This window comes from Protopterus annectens, chromosome 5.part0, assembly GCF_019279795.1.
Source record: "Protopterus annectens isolate FY-2018-M chromosome 5.part0, PAN1.0, whole genome shotgun sequence".
NCBI classification, from domain to species: Eukaryota; Metazoa; Chordata; order Ceratodontiformes; family Protopteridae; genus Protopterus; species Protopterus annectens.
The window spans coordinates 656,951,384-656,976,106 of NC_056735.1; the positions used below are offsets into that span (position 1 = coordinate 656,951,384).

At 44.7% G+C, this 24,723-nt stretch overlaps 1 protein-coding gene across 2 annotated transcripts in view; it reads left to right on the forward strand.

Moving 5' to 3' along the window:
- Positions 1-24,723, forward strand: part of TRAPPC10 (trafficking protein particle complex subunit 10) — a 2,525,275-nt gene that overhangs the window by 1,386,580 nt on the left and 1,113,972 nt on the right. The gene's annotated exons all lie outside the window — the stretch shown is intronic.

Here is a 24,723-nt window from a genome sequence, read left to right on the forward strand (position 1 = left end):
TAGAGCTTGACAGCATGAAAAAAATGATTGCTATTCCTACAGTTTCTTATAGGTCATAGATATTTCAACATGTACTTTTTGTTTGTCGCTTTATTTTCTCCACATGACATGTTGATTAAAAAAATGTGTACAATTGTTTCATTCCTTGTCATTTTTAGTAGGATGTATTAGCAATGTAAACGTTCTTGATAAAAAGAACTGTTTGTGTTGATCTGATGTGGGGAATTGCAACTCCTAGGACTTGGGCTGTAAAGTATTAAGTCAGTTTGGTCCCTAAAACTTTCTCAGGCTCCTCTAGCCCCCCTTTATTCATCATCTTATGCACCTAAGGCCCCGTTCTTCAGATCTCCTCATCAGCCTTAGTTGAAGCCAATCGCTTACCCTAGATAGATACTGTGTTGGATTTCTGTGGTTTGGCTGAATGTTTTTTTTTCACAGATTTCATCTAGTTCAGGTTATTCTCTTTTCATTCTGTACTATTTTTTGTTTATCCTTAACTTTGTTTTTTTTCTTGTGTTTGTTTATTTTTTTAATTTGCTTAATTGATGAAGCAGTTCACTCTCTCTCCCCCTTGTGTGTGTGTGTGTGTGTGTGTGTGTGTGTGTGTGTGTGTGTGTGTGTGTGTGCATGTGTCTGTGTGCGTAAAACAGTTTAAGTTGTTGCTTTGTTGATTGTTGACTGCTGTTCTTCATGTCTCACTGTTGCAGTCATCACATTTGGGTTATCCCTACCAGGGTAGACCTCGGCCGGCCTGAATACCAGAGGCTTAGTATTTCTGCGTCGGTTGCTGTTGCTACAGGACTGACTTCATGTCGTCAGTAGTATAAAGTAAGGCAGCTGACGCCATTACATCAGTCTTTCTTGTCATGGAGCACAAAGCAGAAGCAGTTCACACGAGTGCCGGTCGTCCGCTACCTGATTTTCGTCTACCGAATTGAAGTTGAAGTCTTCTAAAGTTAAGTACCCTGTTGGGGATCCTTTTTTTCTTGCACTTAACCGATGTCAGAAAAAGTTAATAATTGTCTTGCCTGTGGAAAGCAAATGCCACACCGAGACTTTTATTCTTACTGCGTCACTTGTGTAGCCCCAAACCACGACGTCCCCCGTTGTCGCTTCTGTGCTCTGTTCAACGCCAGAACTATCCATCATCGGGCCCTTATTGTAGCTAAATATTTTCGCTTACAGTCCTTTAATTCCGATATGGCTTCGGTAATCCATCCGACATCAGATCTCCCGAAAAAATGTAAAGATAAAGACAGACAGACCGCACAGGTCCAAACCTAACGACAATGCTTCCGTTAAGCTAGTCGTCAGTTCTCTGGTCCTCAGTGAGATGCTTTTGCAGCCCCTGATGCCCGCTTCTGTGGATTCGCAGGCCGCTACCGAGACCCTTTCAGAGTACGGTATGCCGTAAAACTCTTCTTTGACTAAGGATCCTGCGGTAGTCTCTACCTTGGATGGGTCCGGAGCCGCTGAGCATGCATCGGCTTCCGAGGAAGTCCTTCGCACTACCGATTCTCAACACAAACCGACGTCTTCTTTTGCGACAACCGTTCTTTCGAAAATGACCGAGTTTCTTGGGCCCAGGGTACGAGCCACACCCAAGAAACCGACGACCCAATTTCAGGCACCTGCTTCCTTGCCCCGGTCTCAAATGCTTAAAATGGTGGAAGACCTTATCATGCTGATCAGGGGAAGCCAAGCTACCCCTTCCAAAAGGAAAAGAGATCTGTCCCCTGTAGTTATGTCTGAACATGAATCTGATGACTCTGATGCATCTGAATATGAAGACATGCAACCCCTCTTTACTTATGAGGATTCTGATGAAGAGGATTCCATCCCTTCAGCCTCTTCCTCAGAGGATTTTTCCTTTGGGGAAACCCTTCATACTTTAAGGGAGCATTTCCAGTGGGAGAGTCAAGACTACCCTGAGTCTAAAAAGCGACTCAAGGAATTCTTAGATCTTCCACAGCACAGACCCTTGGCCATCCCCCCAGTCCTGGATGTTGTGGAGGATGTTTTCCTGAAATCCAGCTAGACTTCTGACACCCTCCCTCCTGCATCCAGAAAACCAGACAGGTACTATAGAGTCCCTGACGCACACACATTTCTTTTTAAGAATCCTACTCACACAAATTTCTTTTTAAGAATCCTACTGCTGACCCTGAGGTAATTTCTCAAGGGCGTAAAGGGATTAAAGCAACCTCTGCTAAGAATCCCACCCCCCTCAGCTAGGGATTCCCGAGCACTAGACAGATGGGGTAAAAAAAGTATACACCTCAGCTACTGTTGCTATCAGGGCACTAAATTGTCATTTCCATATGCTAAAATTTCAGCAACTTACCCTGGAACTCCTCAAACAAAAAATATCTTCCTTTCCTGCGTGGGCAGAATCTAAAGAATTACAAGAGTTAATGCATTCTACAAGTCAAGTAACTAAACACACCTTGCACTCTGGTTTTCACACCCTAGAAGCTTCTTGCAGGGCAGCAGTCACTGGATCTGTCATTAGAAGGCATGCATGGTTTAAGGAACAGCCCCTGCCAGACCATGTCATATCTAAATTGTTGGATGTCCCCCTTGCACCAAGACAACTTATTTGGCACTAAGGCAGAAGAGGTCTTAAAAAAGATGGAAGAAAAAACAAAATCTGTGCAAGCAGTTAAGGACTTCTTACAGGTCCAGCCACCCAGGTTCAGCAGGCATTGTCTCACCAAACACTGGTCCTTTTCTCCTCCCACTAAGCCGGTCCAGCCCAGGCCCCAGGGAACTAGACCCCCCAGACAGCAGCCACAGGGAATGCCGAGATCTAAGCAGTGGACTACCTCCACTTCTAAACCAGAGAGTTCTAAGCCACCCCCTTATGGTAAGAACTCACAGTGACTCACCTCCTCCACCCCCCTCCCTCTACCCACCCTCACTTACCCCTAGGAGGAAAAAACTCCTTTCACACAAGCACCTGGGCCACCATTACCAATGACCATTGGGTTCTGAACATAGTGTTTCAAGGATACAGATTTTCCTTCCACACCCTTTCAACCCCAAAAGGGTTCCCAGATCTACCTTCAAACCAGTGGGCAGGGGCTCAAAAGCAAATCCTTTCCCTGCTTTCTTTGAAGGCAGTAGAGCACTTTCCTGCAGAACAGATAGGCCAAGGTTTCTATTCCATACTCTTTCTGGTGCCCAGAAAAAAGGGCACCTGGCACCCCATCCTCGATCTATCCATTCTAAACACCTTCCTGGTGATCACAAAATTCAAAATGCTCACCCTCCAGCAGCTGCTACCCATGCTCTCCAAGGACGCTTGGCTAGCCACCCTATATGTAAAAAAGGCCCACCTCCACATTCCTATCAGGGAATCATGAAGGAAATATCTCCATTTCAGGGTAGGATCTCAACACTTTCAGTTCTCCTTGCGCTTCCCTTTGACTTATCTACTGCTCCCAGAGTTTTCACAAAATGTCTGGCTCCGGCCATTGCCTTTTACAGACAAAGGAATATCCGGATTTACCCATATTTACACGACTGCCTTATTCAGGCAGACAACCAGGAAAAGCTGCTCAAGCACCTGACCTTTGTAAAGACCCTAGTAACCTTTCTAGGGTACACAGTCATTGAACATCCACACAGATGCCCACCCAAAGGATTATTTTCCTGGGAGCAAGCCTGGACACAGCATCCCAGATGGCATTCCTTACACCAGGAAAACAAATTTTCCTGACAGCCTACTTCTCTCAACGAGTCACCAGACCCGTTATCTGCAAGGAAGATCCTGCAAGCTCTGGGGTTCATGGCATCTTGCATACTGCTCATTCCATATGCCAGACTGCATATGAGGAAACTTCAGTGGTACCTAAAAAAGCCTTTGGTGTCCACACTCTCAAGATGTGGAGACTCTTATACCTATAATTCCTTGCCTCAGAAAAGATTTTCTTTGGTGGGCAACAACATGCTCCCACAACAAGGGACTGCCTTTCTCACCAACCCCCACCACCCAGACCCTCACCACAGACTCATCAGACTATGCTTGAGGTGCACACCTGGACGGCAGGTGCATACAGGGCCAATGGAGCCCGCAGCAAATCCCTCTGCACATCAACCAAAAAGAGATGATGGCTGTCCAGCACGCCTTGATAGCTTTCAAACCCCTTCTTTCCCCAGGTGCTCTCCTTATCAAAACAGACAACTCCACTGTGATGTGGTACATCAACAAGCAGGGAGGGACTCACTCCTACCCTCTATGCAGGCTGGCCATGACCCTTTGGCACACAGCCTGTGCCATGCAACTGCACCTTTTAGCATAATTCATACCAGGTTCTCTCAACTCTCTGGCAGACCAGTTAAGCAGAAATCTTCTGGACCCACACGAGTGACAGCTCAACAGAAGAACCTTCACCCTAATAACTCAGAAATGGGGCACCCCAAAGGTATACCTCTTTGCCTCCATACCAACCATCAGCTCAGCAAATTCTGCACCAGGGAGCATCACTGCATGGCTTGGAAAGTGAATGCCCTGTCCTTCCCCTGGGTCAATCTATCAGTCTATGCCTTTCTTCCAGTACCTCTCATCCCCAGGGTACTGCTCAAAATAAAGGAGGAAAAACCAAGGACAATTCTTATAGCTCAGACTGGCCTCGCCAACACTGGTATCACTTACTGTGCAGCCTGTCCTCACTGACACCATGGCATCTTCCTCAGATTCCAAACCTCCTGACCCAGAGGGAAGGGGAATTCATGCATCCCCAATTGCAAACACTCAATTTGGCAGCTTGGCTTATTCCCTAACCCTGGATCATTCTGCCAACCTCAGTAAACAGGTTCTAGATATTATCCATGAGGCCAGATGCCCTAGCATTAGAAAGTCTTATGCTGACAAATGGAAAAGGTTCTGCACCTGTATCCAGGCTAAGGGAGCCAGTACGGCGCAGCCCTCCCTTCCTCTCATCTTGGATTACTTAGCTGACCTACTATACAGTGGCCTCTGTCTTTCCTGTATTAAAATTCATGCCTCTGCTATCTCTGCTCATTTCCCCACTGAGCAGCCCCTTTTCTCACACCCTTTAATCACACAGTTCCTAAGAGGGGCTAGCAACTTGAGGCCACCCAAAAGAGCACCAACCCCAGATTGGGACCTTAACTTTGTATTGGAAAAACTCACCCTGCCCCCTTTTGAACCAGGTTCTTCTGCAGAGCTAACATTTCTCTCCTGGAAAACAGCATTCCTTCTGGCCATCACTTCAGCCAGAAGAGTCACTGCGCTGCAAGCGCTCATGGCTGTGGAACCATTCATCATCTTCCATGCTGATAGGGTATCCCTCAGAACTAACCCATCCTTCATGCCCAAGGTGGTGTCCATTGTGGCTGTCAACCAATCCATTCATTTACCCTCCTTTTTTTTAATCCCAAGAACAAGGGGGAATGGATCCTGCACTCTCTAGATGTGCACAGGCAGCTCAGATCCTATCTAGACAGGACTAAATCCTTCAGAAAGTCTGATGAATTTCTCGTGAACTTTGCTACAGGGGCAGAAGGCAAAGCCATCTCCAAACAAACCATTTCCAAATGGATAGCACATTGCATCCATTTCTGCTACAAACAACATGGAAAGTCTCCCCCAAGGAGGTCTGGACTCACTCCACCAGACCAGCCTCCACCTCTGCAGCTTTCCTCAGAGGAATCCCCACCAGGAACATCCTAGAGGCTGGCACCTGGACATCTGTTCACACTTTTTCCAAGCCTTACCACCTGCCTCTCTTCTCCAAATCCAGGGTAGGGTTTGCCTCTGCAGTCTTGCAGGGCATCCTAGCCAGCCCCTAGTTTCCTTGACTGCCTCCACCCATTTCCTTAGCTTTGGGAATCAACCCAAATGTGATGACTGCAACAGTGAAACACGAAGAACATAGTACAGTTGTGTACACTTACCTTAAATTTAGATGTTCGAGTGTATTCACTGTTGCAGTCCTGGTTTCCCTCCCACCATCCCCCTTTCTTCTCTTTCCTTACAAGGGACATATTGGTATTTACTTTCTATTGGTGCGGTTCTTCCACCAGAACCTGGCTCCTCCTTGGGCGCTCCTGACAGGTTAGGACAAGAAAAATTGATGTAATGTTGTCAGCTGCCTTACTTTATACTACTGACGACCTGACGTCAGTCCTGAAGCGACATCAACCAACGCAGAAATACTAAGCCTCTGGTATTCGGGCCGGCCGAGGGCTACCCTGGCAGGGATAACCCAAATGTGATGACTGCAACAGTGAATACACTCGAACATCTACATTTATGGTAAGTGTACACAACTGTACTTTGTGATGGGTAAGACTAAAGTACACTATCATGATAAGTATTCTTACAGGGCTAAAATACCCGAGATGATAAGCGGAAGTGTTTAAAGTGCTTTGATGAGGCACATTTTCATGAGCAGTATGACATATGTACTGCATTCAAAGCAGTCACTTTAAAGGAGTACAAAGTAGGTTGCAACTTAATAACTCGAGGGTTACTTGAGGGGCAGACTTCAGAGCTTTTCCTTCCACTTAAAATAGTCACCAAAAAGGAAGGCTGCTGTTGAAAAAGAAGCAACTAGAATAATTAAAAATTAAATAAATAAACTAACTCCTAGGTGAAGTAATTCATGGTGGAAGAGATGCACTCCTTTCCGACTCTGCAGATTTTATTGATGGAGCATCTTGAGTGTTTCTCAGAAGTCTGTGATCTCCAAAGCCCTTTTATTCTGCAGGTGACTTCTTCAGAGAGCATGTTTGTGTCAGCCTATGAACCAGAGCTCAAGAACCCAAGACCCCACTTTCCTCATCTGGTGTACTCCATAGGGCCGCAGTATTCCCTGATGGATTGCAAGATGTGGCATGCCCTTTTCCAAGTTCATCAAATGTGGACCCTGATTTTGCTTTCTGCTTTCTGCTAACATTGTGAAGGTTCCTGGCTACCCTTGTTGAAGGAATTTTTCAACTTGACTCTGGGCCATTTCTCTTGGCATTGATGTTAACAGTCATTTTAGAAGCAGTGTTGTTGACTTCAGTGACCCTGATATCAAGCCAGGTGTCAGCTTTAGTGGCCTTGACCTTCTCAGAATCCATCCCCAGCTCTGTGTCAGGAGTTGACACTTTGATAGTTGACCTCAGACTTTTCGTGACCAGGCCCAACCATTCCATTCCTGAGCTCGGCATTTTTGACACTTGATGGCATAGCCTTTGATCTCACCCAAGGCATTATTGCTTAAGTTAGTCTTGGGGCCAGTGGGGAAACTACAGTGGTACCTAAAAAGCCTTTGGTGTCAACACTCTCAAGACCTGGAAACTATCATACCAATGATACCTTGACTAAAGAAAGATTTTCTTTGGTGGGCAACAGCATGCAACCACAACAAGGGACTTCCCTTCTCACAACCCCACACCACCCAGACCCTCAACACAGACATATCAGACTATGCCTGGGGTGCACAGCTGGACGGCAGGTGCATTCAGGGCCATTGGAGCCCAAATGAAATACATCTACACATCAGCCAAAAAGAGATACTAGTTGTTCAGCATGCCCTGACAGCTTTCAGACCCCTACTCTCCCGGGGCCTCTGCTGATCAAAACAGACAGCACCACAGTGATGGGGTATATCAACAAGCAGGGAGGGACTCACTCTTATCCTCTCTGCAGGCTCGCCATGACCCTTTGGCACATGGCCTCAACCATGCAGCTACACCTGCTAGCACAATTCCTGCCAGGCTCCCTAAACTCCCTGGCAGACAACTTAAGCAAAAACCTGCTAGATCCACACGAGTGGCAGCTAGACCACAGAACCTTCACCCTTGTAACCCAGAAATGGGGTACCCCCGAAGGTGGACCTCTTTGCCTCCCACCCCAATCATCAGCTCAGCAAATTCTGCACCAGGGAACCTTACAGCAAGGCCTGGAAAGTGGATGCTGTATCCTTCCAGTGAGTAAACCTCTTGGTCTGTGCATTTCTCCTTCTACCACTCATTTCAAGGGTACTGCTCAAAATAAGGTAGGAAAAACCAAGAGCAATCCTGATTGCCTCAGACTGGCCACTCCAGCACTGGTACCCACTGCTGCTCTGGCTCTCACCCCTGCCACCATGGCACCTACCTCAGATCCCAACACTCCTGACCCAGAGGAATGGAGAATTCATGCATCTCCAATTGCATACCCTCAACCTGGCAGCCTGGCTTATTCCCTGACCTCTCTTCAAACTGCCAGCCTAAGCAAACAATTCCTAGATGTTATACATGAGGCCAGATGCCCTAGCACTTGAAAATCCTATGCTGACAAGTGGAAAAGGTTTTGCACCTGGATGCAGGCTAAGGGAGCCGCAACTGCACAACCCTTCCTACCTTTCATCCTGGATTACCTAGCAGACCTGCTACACAGGGATCTATCATTCTCTTCTATTAAAATTCATGCCTCTGCCATCTCTGCTCATTACAGCACAGAGCCACCTCTCTTCTCACACCCTCTCATCAAACAATTCCTAAGAGGGGCTAACAACTTAAGTCCACCCAGAAGAGCTCCTACTCCAGCTTGGGACCTTAACTTTGTGCTGGAAAAGCTCACCCTACCCCCCTTTGAACCTGCAGCTTCAGCAGCGTTAAAATTCCTCTCTTGGAAGATAGTCTTGCTTCTGGCCATCACTTCAGCTATAAGAGTATCAGAGCTACAAACACTCATGGCTGTAGAGCCTTTCATCATTTTCCATGCTGACAGGGTCTCCCTCAGGACTAACCCATCCTTCATGCATAAAGTGGTGTCCAGTGTGGCTCTCAGTCAGTCCATTCATTTGCCCACCTTTTTCCCTAACCCACAAAACAAGGGGGAAAGGATTCTGCACTGCCTAGATGTGCACAGACAACTCAGATTCTATCTGGATAGGACTAAATCATTTAGACAAACTGATCAATTGCTAGTCAGCTTCACAGCAGGGGCAAAGTGCAAGGCCATATCCAAACAAACAATCTCCAAATGGATAGCACACTGCATCCATTTCTGCTACAAACAGCATGGGAAACCGCCCCAAAGGGGGTCAGGACACATTCCACCAGGGCAATCTCCACCTCTGCAGCTTTTCTCAGAGGGATCCCCACCAGGTACATCCTGGAGGCTGCAACATGGACTTCTGTTCATGCCTTCACCAAGCATTACCACCTGCCTATCTTCTCCAAATCCAGGGTAGGCTTTGCCACCGCATTCTTGCAGGGCATCCTAGCCAGCCCCCAGTCGCCTTGACTGCCTCCACCCTTTTCTTCAGCTTTGGGAATCAACCCAAATGTGATGACTGCAACAGTGAAACACGAAGAACATAGTACAGTTGTGTACACTTACCATAAATGTAGATGTTCGAGTGTATTCACTGTTGCAGTCCTGGTTTCCCTCCTCCATCCCCCTTGTCTCTCTCGCACTCTTCCTCACTCCTTACAGGGAATTTTTGGTATTTACTTTCTACTGGTGGTGTTCTTCCACCATAACCTAGCTCCCTGTTTGGAGGCTCCTGACAGAGCAAGAAAAACTGATGTAATGGCGTCGGCTGCCCGATTTTATACCACTGATGACCTGACGTCAGTCCTGAAGCGACAGCAACCAACGCAGAAATACTAAGCCTCTGGTATTCGGGCCGACTGAACATCTACATTTATGGTAAGTGTACACAACTGTACTTTTTATTTTTTCATAAAAACTGTTCGCATACACAAGGATGCATGCAAACATTTTTATGTAAAAATAAAACTTAATTTTAAGCCGTGTTTTTAGAAAATTAACATCGGCCATTACTACAGCCCCCAAGAACCAAAAACTCTTGAGCTTAATTCCTACCCAAAATGCTACTCTCCAATTTACCTCAGATCTTGTTTGCCGCTTCCTGTGATAGATGCATTGCCAAATTGCTCGCGAGCTAAGTTTAATTTTCCTGTTCTATTTCAAATTTTTTTTGTGTAGCCACACATTTTTTCCTTATTATATAGCTTGTTGAGTCTTCTCCTACAACCTGCCATTTTCTTTGATGAACCTTTTGTCTCCTCTCCATCCTTCCCTTACACACTTGGGTGTACTTTGTGACTACCATTGTTAGTAGTTCTTATTTCTTTTCCTTTCCTTCAAAAAAAAAAATAGTAGTAGTAGTTCTATCTTTCGGATTTCTCCCTACACTTGCTGTAGTTTACCATTGTTGGTAGCTTCCTGTACTATCATTTACCATTGTTGGTAGCCTTTCTGTCCTTTCTCTTGTTTTTTTATTATTTGGGTTATTGCTTGTATAAGATATGGCTTACAAAGTTAAAGGAGCTTATGGTTTTAAAAAATGTCAAGAGTGTGACTGTAAGAGGCCCAGTTCTGATGAGCATTCTCTTTGTCTGTTGCCCGGGTTCAGTGCACTTGCAAGAGGATTGTTCCATCTGTCATGCCTTTAGTCACCAGGTCCTGGTAGAAAGGAAAAACAAATTACTGATAAAGAGGATGATTAAATCTGCTTTTGAGGAGGCCTTACCTAGTTTTTCTGGTAAAAGCAAAACAGATACATCTTCCCCTTCCACTTCATCCTCCAAATTAAACAAACCGAAAAAGAGGAGTCTATTGGTGCCAGCTTCTCCCTCTGAAGTGACAACCAAAAAAGAGAACTTTGGTTCCTGCCATCTCTACAGAACCCACATTTTCTTCAAAGGCTATTTCAGTACAGATTTTAGCACTGAAACTGACTTCTTCACTGGTGCCGAAATTATCAGAAAAAATATTAGACCAGCCTATGGAGCTAACAGCCTCGCTGCCATCTTCTGTTATTCTGTTATGGCACCAATATCTTCTGATCCAACGGAATGTACTGCATTTTCTTTCTTGGATAGACCTAGGACCAGATATTCCCCATCCATAGATCCCTTTGTTGGTCAGTTGCCCAGCCCATTTTTGGAAAGACCAAAATCCCCCTCTTCCCAGTCAATTCATTTCACTAGGATTGTAACAGAAATAGACTTATTGAGATTGGCGGATTAGCTCCTTGTAGCAAGGGGACTTGCAGGTGCATCCTCAGTTCCGGTCCCTTTATGTGTCGGACTCCCTCCTTCTGAGACTCCTCCTACTCTTCCTCCTCTAACCTCCTCTGAGGACTCTGAGATTCTGGCTCCGAGTTTTCTGGCACTGACTGTTTCTGTTCAGATGAGACCTACTTCTCTGGTACTGACATCTTTAGCTCTGTCAGATCTGGAGTACTCTCGGGGTCACGGCTATGCTGTCGGCTCCAAGGGATCTGATTCGACGTTTTTTTTTTTCCGGAGCCGTCTGCACCTCGCAACTTCAGCATGCATTAGCTGTACCCTGGCTTCAGCTTCAGGAACAGCTTCTTTGGAGCAGGGAGTGACCACGGTTCTAAGGCAGTCCTTCTCTGTTCAGGGCTCCCTTCCCTCTTTGGGGGGAGACCAGCCTTCCAGGCTATGGAGAGGGCCTTGTCCACTGTGGGCATTCAGTTAGTTCCTTCCCTGTTGGACTATTTTCCCGATCCTTCTCTCGACCAAAGCTGCTTCTATTCTCAATGCATGGACAGTGAGCACCAAAGCAACAGGAGACACCTATTCAGGTATTTTCCTCTTCTGATATTGCCCCAGATCACCCCACTGAGGAGGATCCTTGGAAGAGGAAGTGTAAGAGGAAACACTTAGATTCCCTGGAGGAATCCATCACAGAAGACACTGATTTTGATGAGATGAAGGGTTCCCCATGTTCAACCCAGGCTCCTTTGGAGACATCCTTGAGATTCTTAAACAGAGGGGTGGCTGGATGCCCAAAAAGCCTTCTTCAGAGGAATCCTTTTACCTGCAGGCCTTCAGCAGTCGACCAACTACTTCTTCGGTTACTGCCCCTGCTGACAACCTCATTAAGTTATCTTGAAGCCGGCATGGAACACTCCTGACACCATACAACCTCTTCCTAGGAGGCCAGACAAAATTCTATCTGCACCAGAAGACCATCAGTTTTGGGCAAAGAGATTACCAGTGATGCCATGGTGGTAGTGGCAGCCACAAAAAAGGAACCGGCAGAGGAAATTTCCTCCATCCATCCTCCCAAGCAGGTTTACACTTCATCAACCTTTGCATTGCGGTCTTTCAACTTTATGGCACACTTCACCAGACTTCAGAGGGATCTGATTAAAGAGCTGTCAGATATCCTAGCAGGAGCCATATCTGAAGAGATCCAAGATAAAATTGCTTCTCAGTTGGCCACTCTAGAGTACATTTCAAATTCATCCATGAGGCTAATAGCACATGCAGCCAAAAGGGATGATTAGAGCAGTAGGATCAGGTGTAGCCTTTAGGAAGCACACCTTGTTGTGCTTATGAGCATTTTCAGAGCCATTCAAGTCTTCATTTGTCACTTGGCCCTTTGACGGATCAACCCTTTTGGTCCTAAAGTTCAAGAAACTTTATCTAGGTGTGAGAAAAATGGAAAGACTCTCTTTCTGCAGTGGACGTACGTTTTTCTACTCAACATTTTTTCTCCAAGAACCAGAGGAGTAGGAAAATGTGGTTCAGAAACTCCTAAGTGCCTTTTCAGGACACACATGACAGTGGCTCTCCCAGAGGCAGAGGGAGAGCTTTAATGGAAGACGCCATCCACTTGGCACAGGTGGACTGTAAAATCAGGGTTCCAGGGATTCCTTTCCTGGCAAAACCTACCAGCACTCCTGAAAGGAGGCCCAGTTGCTTTCTTCTGGAAGCAGTTGGGGGGGGGCATCTATTCTTGCACAAGCACATCTGGCTTCGGATCACTTTAGATGTTTGGGTGCAAAGGATTATAACCAGCGGATACACCATACCCTTTCTTTCACCTCCAAACAATTCCAACAGAATTCCCAATGTTCCACCAAGTCAGAGGGAACCACCTGTACTAGAAATTCAAGAACTACTTCAAAAAAAAGTCATCCAAGAGGTCCCACCAGACCAAATGGAATTCAGAATTTACTCAGGAATCTTTTTAGTGCCAAAGATAATAGGGGACTGGAGACCAGTTTTGGATCTGAGTGTCTTGAATAAGTCTGTTCAACAAACAAAATTCCGGATGGTCACGGTTCAGTCTGTTCTCCTGTTTCTAGGGAAAAAGCTATTGGAGGTGCTCGATAGATCTCCAGGAAGCATATTACCATGGACTAGCACTCCAGGAGATTTCTCTGCTTCCGGCTGGGAGCCAGTCATTATCAGTTCAGAGCTCTGCCCTTTGGCCTCACCACAACCCCCAGGGTGTTCACCAAATGCATGGCAGTAGTAACAGCTCACTTGAGACTGCAAAGATTCCAGGTGTTTCATACTTGGACGACTGGCTTATTTCCGATTCCACCAGGCATCTACTAGAACAAGCAAGAGAATACATCCTCCAGACCTGCGCCGATCTGGGTTTTACTGTAAATTACAAAAAATCACAACTGACTCCAACACAAACTTTAGAGTTCATAGGAGCGGTGCTGAATACCAATACTTGCATAGCTTCCCTTCCCTTTCCATTACTGCAATAGATCAAGACCCAAGTAAAAAAAAGATTGTCAGAAATGAGAGTAGCTGCGACTAGTCTTGCAGGCATTAGGTTCGATGGTAGCAGCCACTACTTTAGTTCCTCTAGCAAGGTTTCACATGAGAATTCTTCAGTGGCTTCTAGCATCTCAGTGGGTCCATTCTGTCTCAGCCAATGTCAGATCAGATTTTGATCGCCAATCATTGCAAGAAAAACCTAGCTTGATGGCTTCAGTCAGATGAAATTCTCTTGGAGAGTCCCTTTGTTCCATCTGAACCCCAAGCCATAGTGACCACAGACACTTCCCAGATGGGGTGTGGGCCATTATCTGGGCAAGATGATATCCTGTAGAGGCCAGCTTGCACATCAGTGTTCTGGAGCTGAGGGCAGTGCTTTTGGCCTTGCATGCCTTTGAAACTGCTTTTCCCTCAGGTATGATTGCAATTCAGATGGACAGTATGTCATTAGTTTGGTACATCAACAAGCAGGAAGGAGCCAAGATGTACCCCTTTGTTGAGAAGCTGTCAGAGTCTGGCAGTGGGCGATTTCTAACAACTGCTTTCTGATAACAACTAATTTTCCAGGGAGTTCCTATGTGATAGTGGACAAACTGAGTAGATGCATTCTCCTGCCTTATGAGTAGTCTCTAAATCCCAAAGTGGTGGTGAGGAAAGATTTTCGTCACTGGGGCCAGCCTTGCTGCAAACTTTCATGAATAACAAGTGCAGCAGCTACTTTGGCCTGGTCCCCCCCTCCAGGGGAGTCCACAAGAGAATGCTCTCCTGCACGATTGCCCCCCACCCCCAGACTTCTGTACACCTTTCCCCTTTTCCTTTAATCCCTCAATTCCTAAAGAAAGTGATCAGGTTGAAGAGCAAAGTAATCCTCATAGTTCCCTTCTGGCCTTGACAGATTTGGTGTCCCTTTCTTTGGCCTTATCTGATTCAGCGACCATGGACTCTGGACCCAGAGCCAGATCTATTATCTCATCCAGATGGATTCGTTCACCCAGACCTTCAGAACCTCAGGATCATGGCTTGGCTTCTCCAGTTTCATAAATTGCTAGGCGTAATTCTCTATCTTCTCCAGTTCATAAGATTCTTTTGGCCTCACATAAAACCTCCACTAGAAAACTCTACAAGAGTAAATGGAAGAGATTTTCCTACTGGGCTCATGATAATACCATTGACCCTTTCTCCTCTACTATTGCTCCTCTACTATTGACAAAATTTTAAATTTTTTAGCTTTACTCTTTGAAGAAGGAGCCCCTTCCTCTACTGTTAGGGTTCAGGTAGCAGCTATTTCAAATTTTCTTAATGGGTTCAAAAAATATTCATTAATATCTCATAAACATTACAAATAATTCTTAAAAGGGACTTTGTTGTTAAAACCTCTATATACAGATCCATTTGTACTCTGGGATCTTACCTTAGTGTTACAGACAATAGTACATTCCCCCTTTGAGCAAGCTGCCAACTGCAACCTAAAATTTGTATCTTGGAAAACTATATTTCTGGAGTCAATTACGTCTGCCAGAAGAATTTCAGAGAATCAAGCCTTATCTTGTAAGCCACTATATTTGATTTTTCACAAAGACAGCTTCCTTGAGAAGGAACCCTTCTTTTCTACCAAATGTGGTGTCAGAAACAAATATCAATCAGTTTGCCAGGCTTTTTTCCCAATTTCTCAAACAAAGGTGAATACTCTTTGCATTTGTTGGATGTCCATAGACAATTGCGATTTTATCTCCATAGAATGAAAAACATTAGAAAATCTGATCAACTGTTTTCCTTTCAAATACCAGAATGTGTAAGACAGTATTCAAGGTTACCTTATGTAGATAGCTAAAAGATTATGTATCCTTCATATACAGCAAATGGAAAGTTAAATTGCCTGGGCCTGTCAGGGCACACTCTACTAGAGCCATAGCTACTTCAGCCATTTTTTCATTCTAAGGCTTCCTTGGATGATATTTATGCAGCTGCGACATGGGTTTCCCAGCATACCTTTATTACTTATTACAAATTGGATTTGGTCTGTAGGGGAAGAGCATCCTTCGGATGTTCATCATGCATACAGCTGCAGTCATAACAGATGGGTTATCTTGCCGTCAGGCGGGTCCTCGGTCGGCCGAATTCCAAAGTCTAGGTCCGGCGTCGGTTGTCGTCGCTACTTCCCTGACGTCAGTGCGGCAGGGGTATAAAAGAACCAGCCGACGCCATTTTCTTCAGTCTTTCTTGCCGCGCGGTGCCCGAAGCAGAAGCAGTTCGCAAGTGCCGGTCGGCCAGCTCCTGAGATTTACGAAAATATTTCAGCCGAAGTCTTCTTGAAAGCTAAGTACCCCGTTGGGGAAACTTTTCTTGCCTCAGACCGATGACAGACAAAGTTAATAATTGCATTTCATGTGGGAAGCAAATACCGCATAAGGATTTCCATTCCTTCTGTATTCCTTGCTTAGGCCCAGACCACGACATCTCGGCCTACCGTTTTTGTGCTAGATTCAACAAATGCACTATTAAGCGTCGGGTGGAGTTCACCCAACACTATTTTGGTAAAGAATTTAATTACATTATGTCGTCGGATACTCCGACTCCAGTTTTGAGTAAAAGACGCAAAGATAAGGACCGACATACGAGGTCCGCGACTTCTACCGACACCACGCTAAAGCCAGCTACCGGTGCTCTGGTTCTCAGCGAGGCGCCTACGCAGCCCCTGACTACCGATGACGCTTCTTTAACGGTGTCTTCTGTGCCCGAGGTCGCAGGCTCCTCGGCCCCCACTTCGACTACAGATACCGACGCCACTCTGGGCGGGGAAACTCAGAGCTTAGACAGGCCTGCCACTTCTGAAGGTGTCTTCAGGCCTTCCTCTTTTTCCATTAAGGCTTTCACAAAATCTAAAGCAGCCATGAAATATAAAAGACAAGCTCCACAGAGCCCCTTTCAAGGCCCCATACCTAAAAAACAGATGCTCAAAATGGCTGAGGATTTGATTACTCTTATCAGGAGTTCTCAACCCCCCTCGGACAAAAGGCCCAGATTGGAGGAAGAATACCCTTTCTCAGACCAAGCCTCTATTACCTCAGAACATCTGAGGACCAGGAATATTCATATTCCCCTTTTGAAGACTCTGAAGCTGAGGAGTCCATTTCCTCGGTCTCCCCCCTGAGGACTATTCTTTTGGGGAAACCTTACATACTTTGAGGGAACACTTTCACTGGGAAGGCCAAGATTACTCAGATTCCAAGAAAAGGCTCAGGGATTTTCTCTTGCTACCCCAGCACAGGCCTCTGGCTATCCCTCCTGTCTTGGATATATTAGATGATGCGTACACAGAAGCCAGCCTCAACCCAGATTCTTTACCTCCAGCTCCTGTTAAACCTGACAGGTATTACCGGGTTCCTGATTTGCACCAATTCCTATACAAAAGCCATACTGCTGACCCAGAAACTATTTCACAGGGTCCCAAGGGAATTAAGGCCTCTACTGCCAAAAACCCATTACCCTCAGAGAGAGATTCCAGAGCTTTAGAAAGGTGGGGGAAAAAGGTATACACCTCGGCCACTTTAACCATGAGGGCATTAAACTGTCAGTTCCATATGTTAAAGTATCAACAGTTTTTGTTATCTCAGTTGAAAAGCAAAATGACACAACCTGAGCAACCAGATTTAAAGGAGTTGCAGGATTTATTGCATAGTGCAGAGCAAGTGGGTAAACATACCTTGCAATGTGTTTTTGATGCTTTAGAGGTCTCATGTAGAGCTGCTGTTACATACGTAGACATGCTTGGTTCAAATAGCAAACCTTACCAGATCATGTCAAAGCTAAATTACTAGATGCACCTCTTCAAAAAGATGTATTGTTTGGTGTTAAAGCTGAGGAGGTACTAAAGAAAATGGAGGAAAAGGCAAGATCAATGCAAACAGTGAAAGATTTCCTACAGGTACAACCTCCACGTTTCAGCAGAAACTGGCCTTCAAAAAATTGGTCCTTTCCAGCCACGGACAGACCTCAGAGGTAGATACAGGCGCCCAAGGGGTAGAGGGCAATCTCAAGGATCATTTAGAGCCAGACAATGGCAAGCACCTACACCAAGAGGTGGAGAAGATAGATCACAGTCTTTCAGAAAGCAGACACAATGACTTTCCCCTTTGCATGCCAAGCAAAGCTTTAATGGCAGCACCTTTAGGTGGAAAACTGGCATTATTTTCAAAAAATTGGCATATTGTCACAAAAGACAAATGGATCCTGGACATTATAGACAGAGGCTACAGATTCCACTTTCACACCCTTCTAAAAATGAGAGGCATGCCAAACCTGCCACAAAATCAAAGGGCAGAGGCACAAAAACAAATTTCAGCTCTCATGGACATGAAAGCTATTCAAGAGGTACCTGCAAAAGAACAGGGTCAAGGTTTTTATTCCAGACCATTCCTGGTACCAAGGAAGGACAACGATTGGAGACCTATTTTGGACTTATCCATCCTAAACACATATTTACTCGTACCAAAATTCAAGATGCTCACATTACAGCAGCTTCTTCCCATGCTGGGCAAGGAGTCTTGGCTGGTAACATTGGACCTCAAGGAGGCATACCTGCATGTCCCTATCAGACAAGATTGGAGAAGATACCTCAGATTTCTTGCAGGTTCAACCCATTATCAATTCTCTGCATTGCCCTTTGGCTTATCTACTGCACCCAGAGTGTTCACGAAATGCCTGGCATCAGTAATTGCCTTCTGCAGACTTCAAGGGATACAAATATACCCATATCTGGACGACTGCCTGATCCAAGCGGACAGCAAGCACATACTTCTGAAACACCTGGCGTTTGTAATAAAATTGTTGAACTTTCTGGGATACACAGTCAACAAAAAGAAATCAAAACTAATACCCTCTCAAGCAATAATTTTCCTGGGTGCCAGCTTGAACACAAACACCCAGATGGCCTACCTCACGCCAGAGAAGCAAGGGCAACTATCTCAATACTTCAGAAAAATGGCAACCTTCACCAGGCTGCCTGCAAGGAAAGTCCTGCAGGCTCTGGGATTCATGGCATCTTGCATCCTGCTGATCCCATGTGCAAAGCTGCATATGAGGAAACTTCAATGGTACCTAAAAAACTTATGGTCTCAACACAGCCACAGTTTGGAAACAATTATACCACTCATTCCATGTCTTCAAAAGGAATTTCTGTGGTGGGCTCAAGCATGCCAAAGAAACATAGGTCTCCCCTTCTGCATGCCTCAAGCAAATCAAATCATCACAACAGACGCCTCTGACTACGCCTGGGGGGCGCACATGACAGATCAGTGCATTCAGGGCAAATGGTCCCAAAAAGAGAAGCACCTACACATCAATCAAAAGGAAATGCTAGCAGTACAAAATGCTATTATGGCTTCAAAGACCTACTGCATCCAGGCCAGCTATTGATAAGGACAGACAACACCACAGTGATGTGGTACATAAACAAACAGGGAGGAACTCGTTCATACCTTCTGTGTAGACTAGCCATGTCCCTTTGGAACACGGCTCTGGAATTGCAAATCCAACTTCAAGCACAATTCCTACCAGGGAAGGAAAACACGCTGGCAGACAACCTAAGCAGAAATATGACAGATCCACACGAATGGAAGTTGCATCCTCACGTTTTCACACAGATAATTCAGGCATGGGGACAGCCAGACATAGATCTCTTTGCTACCCACAGAAATTACCAACTGAAAACATTTTGCTCAAGGACATATCATCCACAGGCCTGGAAAGTGGACGCACTTTCTTTCAATTGGACAACATTGACAGTCTATGCCTTTCCACCTCTTCCTCGGCTGCCCAAAGTTCTATTAAAAGCCAGAGCAGAGAGGCCAAAGATTATTCTCATTGCTCCAGACTGGCCAAGACAACACTGGCATCCACTCCTGAAGAGCCTGACACATTCCCCACCATGGATCTTGCCTCTAGTGCCTCTTCTGTTGACCCAGCACAACTTCAAAACTCTTCACAGTCAGCTGAAAACCCTCAACCTAACCGCATGGAGGATCCCTTGATTTCCCAACAGACCCTCCTCTCCAAGGAGGTGCAGGATGTCATCTTGGAGGCCAGAAGACCTTCTACTAGAAAAGCCTACTCCGCCAAATGGAAACGGTTTTGTGCCTAGAATCAGAAAAAGGGCCAGAACCCTTGGGTACTAAATTTACCTCAAATATTACAGTACCTAGCTGAGATGATAAACAGTGGACTTTCCTTCTCCTCCATCAAGATCCATGCTTCAGCCATTTCTGCACAATACAACACTGATCCTCCTTTATTCTCTCATCCTCTCTTAAGGCAGTTCCTCAGAGGGGCTAAGAATATAAGACCCCCAAGGAAACCACCAGTACCTGCTTGGGACCTCAACTTCATTTTAGAGAAACTGACCCTGCCTCCATTTGAGCCAGCTGCTTCAACAGAACTGCAATATTTGTCATGGAAAACAGCCTTCCTTCTGGCTATTACCTCAGCACGCAGGGTTTCGGAACTACAGGCCCTCATGGCTGTGCAACCTTTCATCATTTTCCATCAGGACAGAGTTTCCTTACGAACCAACCCTTCCTTTATGCCAAAGGTAGTATCCAGTGTAGCCCTGAAACAGACTATCCACTTACCTACCTTTTATCCTAACCCACAAAACAAAGGGGAAAGACTACTACATTCCTTGGACATTCACAGACAACTTTGTTATTATTTGGACAGGACAAAGCCATTCAGAAAATCAGAGCAACTCTTTGTGTCCTATGCTACAGGTGCTCAAGGAAAGGCCATCTCCAAACAGACAATCTCAAAATGGATAGCCCACTGCATACGCTTTTGTTACTCATTTCATGGAAAAACTGTACCTACAAGCATCAGATCTCACTCCACAAGGGCCACAGCTACCTCTGCAGCTTTCCTCAGGGGGGTTCCTACCAAAGACATTTTGGAAGCAGCCACTTGGAGTTCTGTGCACACTTTCTCCAAGCACTACCACCTTCCACTTTACTCCAAATCTAGAGCAGGCTTTGCCACAGCAGTCGTGCAGGGCATCCTTGCTCCTCCTAGTTCCACTTAGTGCCTGCCACCCCTTTTTAGCTTTGGGATTCTACCCATCTGTTATGACTGCAGCTGTATGCACGATGAACATAGTACAGTTTTGTACCTACCATAAATGTAGATGTTCGAGTGCTTATACAGCTGCAGTCCAGGTTTCCCTCCCTCCATCCCCTCTTGGGACAGGCCTTATGACAAACACCTCCTCATACAACCTGATTGGGGTATTCTTTTATGGTGTATTTGCTTGCAAACTACTGTTTTTTGATTATATTACATTGCATTTTTTACATAAGTTTATGTTTTGCCTTCCTTCTGGGGGCACCTGACATCTGGGGCAAGAAAAACTGAAGAAAATGGCGTTGGCTGGTTCTTTTATAACCCTGCCACACTGACGTCTGGGAAGAAGCGACGACAACCGACGCCGGACCTAGACTTTGGAATTCGGCCAACCGAGGACCCGCCTGATGGCAGGATAACCCATCTGTTATGACTGCAGCTGTATAAGCACTCGAACATCTACATTTATGGTAGGTACAAAACTGTACTTTCTATGGTGCTCAGGAATATCCTTCCATGCGTCTTCCCAAGATATAAGGTAGCTGGAGACTCTGTCCCATATGTCAAGGAATAAATGAAGATTGGCAACATCAGATAAAGAAGTTATGTACTTACCATAATGTTCCATCTGTGTTGTCGATCTTTATTTATCCTTGACTCCCCACCCTCTATCCCCCTTCCATTCAGACCTCCTGGTGGAATGAAATCTGGTCCTAGTTATACATTTTTACATATATGACACTAGGTATGGTCTCCACTAAAGTGCTATTAGGATTATTTTCTGTCATGTTTATCTGCAAACTCTTTCTGAGGTAAATTGGAGAAGGAGCATTCTGGGTAGGACTTAAGCTCATGAGTTTTTGGTTTTCGCAGGCTGTAGTAATGGCCAAGTCGATATGTCAAGGATAAATGAAGATCGACAACACAGGTGGAGTGCTATGGTAAACAGATAACTGTTTTTTTTTTTCTACAGGGTAGAGCTGATAAAGCTTTACTTGCAAAAAGCATTTGTAAATGTTTCTCCGTTTGATGTGGTAGTTACCTTCTTTAGGCTAATGTTCGAATGTAACTTTAACTTAATAAGAAATGTACCTGGAAAGATGTGGGTTAAAAACCAGCCATAGAGGTAAGCTGTACATAGCCCCAGTGGCTATAATTCAAAACCTGCAAATTAGGTACATGCTTCCTTCATCAGTCCAAAAAACCACCCAACTCAGCTGTCATGAGCCTGCTGTTTTCTAAATCCTTATAACCTGGGTTAAGCAAATGTATTGTCATTAAGTCTACTAAACAAGAAGGCTTGTCCATCCATTGTGTAAAAATATTTTTTTTCAAAACTAAATTGGTTGCTTTATTCCTCTTGGAGGAAGTTTAAGTCTCCATAGGCACATTAGCTACCGATCAACATTGTGTCTTATTCTCTACTAGAGACCATTTGGAGGACAGGTGGGATACTACAGATTGCTCTCTTGGTAGAGCTTTTTGTGAGTGGATCTCTGGAGCTTTATCACAGATTCTCCCTTAGAAGGACTTTCCTTTGTGGTCACAATGTTAAAGTTGATGCAGTATTTTCAATGGAAAAGCAAACGGGTGACAAACGTATAAACAAAATGTTGTGATCTTGCATATATGGAAGTTCCAAAACCATTTGCCATCCCCTGACTTTGAGGCCTTGCAAGATATGTTTATCACAGCTTCTGTCAACCCTGAAACCCAACCTTTTGCCTCCAAAAAGCCTAACAAACTTTATAAGGTCCCAGACTCCCACATTTTTTTGTATAAGAAACCCTGGTGTGACCTGGCTGTTAATTCCCTGGAATCTGATAAGCCTACTAAACTCCTGCCTTCTACCAATGCTCTTCCTAATGATAAAGATAATAGGGCTTCTGACTTCTGACAGTTATATGAAAAAAAGTTTATACCTCCCCTACTCTTGCCTTTTGTGTTCCGAACTACTAGACACATATGACTAAGATAAGATATTTCTTGTCTTTGTTAGGAGAACTGTGTAAACTTTTATCTGATGTAAATGGTTCTAGAAAAAAACTGATATACTGTTTCTATACAAAATTCTACCATCCAGGTAGCTAATCTTTCTAGTAAATGCAGCATTGCTGCACTTGATGCCTCCTCTAGAGTAGCTGCTACCATTTTTATTTTGAGGAGATTTCCATGGCTTAGGTTTCACACTCTTCCTGAGGATGTTAAATGTAAAATTTTAGATGGTCCTCTGGCTAGAGATACTGTATTTGTTCCTGCTGCTTCTGCTGACATTTTCAGAAGTCTTCAGGAAAGAGGCAGACTTTAGACAAATCTTTCTCTCTCTTATTCCCAAGTTTCAAAGAAATTACCCTTCTAAAGCTGGTCCCTATTTTTTCTTTGAGTAGAATGCTCCCCAGATGGGTAAAATATATTCAGAAGAAGAGATCTCAGGATAACTCTAAACCTGCCATGCCAGCCTCCTTGTGACTATCCACATCTACCCCTAGCCTGTCTATCAAAGAATCTTTCCCTGTCCTTTCCAGTTTGGAAGTCAGTCACAACTGACAATTGGGTTCTTTCAGTAGTTCAGAGTAGTTTTAGAATGACTTGGCTTTCTCTTTAACATTCCTTCTGTTCCATCAAATTGTCTCCATTTATTCCCTCTAGTTGTACAGGAGATGTCTCTCCAGGGTACAGAAGAATTAGTCCTTCCTCTTCATCATGGAATAAGTTTCTGATCAATACTTTTCATGGTCCCCAGAAAAAAAAAGGAAAGTAAAGACCCGTTCTGGATTTGTCCCTTCCAAGAGTTCCAAAATTCAAAATGCGTATCTCACAGTTTCTTTTCTACCCATCATTGTTCCTCAGGCATTCTTGGCCACTTTGGATTTAAAGAATATGTATGTTCATATTCCAGTCCATTTAGATCACAGAACTTTTTAATGTTCCCTGCTTTACAATATCACTTTCAGCTCTGTGCTTTGCCCATTAGGCTTTCTTCTGCCCCAAGGGTCGTCACAAAGTGCCTAGTTTCTGTTGTTGCTTTCTGCAGGCTTTGGGGAATACAGATTCTCCCTTACTTAGATGACATGATCCTTCAGGCTCCTATAAGAAAAAGCTTCTTCTGTACCTTGGCTTTCCAGAAACCTTCTTTACAGGCTGGGGTTTATCTTAAACCTCAAGACAGTCAATCTGAATCTTTCCCAGGATCTAATGTTTCTGGGTTGCAAGCTCAATTCTATGTCAATGACTGCCTTTCTTCCTCATAAAAAATGTTCCTAAGGGAAAGCTTTCATGCTCTTCTTTCTCTAGATGTGACCTGTGTGAGAGTGGTTGTAAAAGCCCTGGGGTTTGGCTTCCAATATTGTAATGAATCCTTTGGCCAAACTGAATATGAAAAAGATTCAGTGATATCTCTAATCTCTATGGACGCAACATTGCCATCCTCTGAACTTCTCAATTCCGCTCTCATTCAACAGTAGGGAGTTTCATTGGTGGATCAGCCAGATATCTGTCAGTCCTAGAGTGGTTTCTTCCCCTCACCAAGACATATGCCTTATTTTGAAAGAAAGCCACAATGTCTATCTAAAAGCTCTAGAATCATGCAATATAAAACCCAGTACCATTTTCCTCTGTGATCTAAACTATCCAGCTATAGACTGGAAAACCTACACCACCACTAGTGGACAAGCACAAAGATTCCAGGACTTTGTCAGTACAAATACCCTTGAACAATTAGTCAAAGTACCCAGTAGGGGGAATAACACCTTGGATCTTGTACTTACTAATATCAGAGCATCTTGCAACATCCCCTGTGCATATTAATCACTTATGTCTGACCATATAGCAGTCTTCCTTCAAAATAAAACTGAAACCAGAGATCTTTTCCACTCAAGGCACCTATAGAAATTTTTTTAAGGCAAACTACCTACTCCTAAGTGATACATTGGCAAGCTTCAAAGCCCCACCAAACCCAGAAACATTCACCACCACACTATACCAGCATGTAAACAGCTGCATAGATGTGTGTGTTTACATCTTAGGAAGAAATGCAGGGCAAACCACAGAAACAAACCCACATGGTGGAATCATAATATCAACAAGCTT